General features: G+C 39.8%; 1 non-coding gene across 1 annotated transcript; it reads left to right on the top strand.

The window, feature by feature from the left end:
* Positions 1 to 971: 971 nt before the first annotated feature.
* On the top strand, positions 972 to 1,043 carry trnaa-cgc. The gene has a single exon. It is a non-coding gene; the product is annotated as a tRNA-Ala (tRNA).
* Positions 1,044 to 2,236: the final 1,193 nt, after the last annotated feature.

The following is a 2,236-nucleotide window of genomic DNA, read 5'->3' as shown; positions in this document are numbered from 1 at the left end:
CTGAGAATTATTGTGTCGGAATCTGCATCGAAAGATTGAAGGAAAGAGTATCTTTGTACTTGTTAAAAATCACTAACTTTCCTCATTCGGACAGGTTCACAATTTTGATGTCTATGGTTGCATAGCAAAGTCTGTATAATGTCAAATAGGGTTGTATCACATAGACTGCGTGTCCTAATGGATAAGGGATCTGACTTCGAATTACAAGATTGAGGGTTCGAGTCCCTTCGTGGTTGTTTAATTTCATTAGCTCAGCTAATTTGAACATGTTTGCAATTTCCCGAAATAAGACATTGGTCTTGTTGCTTTGAAAGGCTAAGACATTTTATTCATCTTTAATAATCTAATATTGCAAGGCCTGAGAATTATTGTGTCTGATTCTGCATCGCAAGATTGAGGGAAAAGGTATCTTCTTACTTGTTAAATATCACTAGCTTTCCTCATTCGGACAGGTTCACAACTTTGATGTCTACTGTTGCATAGCAAAGTCTGTATGATGTCAAATAGGGTCGTTTAATTTCATTAGCTCAGCTAATTCGTACATGTTTGCAATTTCCCAAGACCTGAGAAATATTATGTCTGATTCGGCATCGCAAGATTGAAGGAAAGAGTATCCTTGTACTTGTTAAAAATCACTAGCTTTCCTCATTCAGATACATCATCATCTGCTCATCTATCACTCCAGTGTTAATTTGCTAAATTGTAAATACTTTGCTACTATGGCCTATTTATTGCCTTACCTCCATTTGCACGCACTGTATATAGACTTTCTTTTTTTTCTTCTATTGTGTTATTGACTGTACGCTTGTTTATTCCATCTGTAACTCTGTGTTGTTGTTTGTGTTGCGCTGCTTTGCTTTATCTTGGCCAGGTCGCAGTTGAATATGAAAACTTGTTCTCAACTAGCTTACCTGGTTAATTATAGGTGAAATAAAAAAATAAAAAAAAAACATTTTTTTATTTCCCAGAAAGGGGATGTAGCTCAGTGGTAGAGTGCATGCTTCGCATGGATGAGGTCCTGGGTTCAATCCCCAGCTTCTCCATTGAAATTTTTGCAATGGCCCATCTCCTACTTTCCAGAATGTTGAAATTCTCAGCAGGAAACAGAGATGTGCTAAATAATTTGCTCTTGTAATCTGAAGAACGTGCGTTCAATCCCTGTTCGTACATTTATGGAACAGAAGTGGCATGGTTGCCAATGTAACAGGGTTATATTGGTGATTCCCCTTGCCACTTTATTGTTAAGCCAATGGGTTTTTGGTTTGAGTTTGTTATGCCTTCACCTACTCAACATGGCATCTTATTGGCTGGTTTGCGTAGCTTGCTTACGAGGGGGGATGTTCCAGTTAGAATCGTCCCAGTGAACAAGCACCAAACCAGCGGTAAGTTGTTGGTTGCAAAGCACTGTACATCAAAAGTTATTTTTACACTCTCAAGTGATGATTTAAATGTACAATTTATATCAAATTGTTTGTAAATGTTATTCGAACATCACACATAAGATGCAGCGTTTTTTTAGAATATTTGTTGTGCATTTTGTTGTAGAGAATTCCCGCCAGTATTAGCTAGCAACTTACTGTGTCTGGTGGGGGGTTCATATATTTTGTACAGTGCGTGAGTGCAGAGTTGGAGGGTGAGACGTGCATTGCATGACGTGCAATTTTGTGTCGTTCTTATCAGGTACATTGTTAAAGATATTATATTGTATATTGTAATTGTATTATTTTGGTAACTAGCCCAGTGAACAAGCACCAAACCAGCGAATAAAGCTACATGACTGGTGCTACATGTTGGAGTTCCGTGTCGATGACTGATTGTACACAACGCAAGACGAGTACTGTTACAGTGGTGCCGTGACCGTTCTTCTGGATCAGATCATCCTTCACTGGATTTCCATCTCAGAACTTCGCCGTTCTGAGATGTAGCTGGCCACGCACGCTCTCAGTGCCCCAAGGCCACAGCTCTGAGCACAGCTGGTGGAGTCCCTACAGTAATCACTGCTCAGCTTCCGGAAAACTAGTAGGCCTGCATGTAGAAGGGGAGAGTGTTGGGCCTTTTGTAGAGTCCCCATCAGTGAGAGCTGTTGATTTGGAGTCTGTATATAAAAGTGTTTGTGACGAAATGGAGACTGAGAAGAGTATCATAATGCAGAACACACAGAGACTTACCCCGTATGATGATTTATTCTATGCCAAGGTGTTAATAGGAGGAGAAGTAGAAGTGAGAGCTATGCTTG

This window comes from Oncorhynchus mykiss, chromosome Y (genome assembly GCF_013265735.2).
Source record: "Oncorhynchus mykiss isolate Arlee chromosome Y, USDA_OmykA_1.1, whole genome shotgun sequence".
Taxonomy (NCBI): domain Eukaryota; kingdom Metazoa; phylum Chordata; class Actinopteri; order Salmoniformes; family Salmonidae; genus Oncorhynchus; species Oncorhynchus mykiss.
Note: the sequence above shows the minus strand (reverse complement) of the source record. Positions and strands in the feature narration are given on the sequence as shown.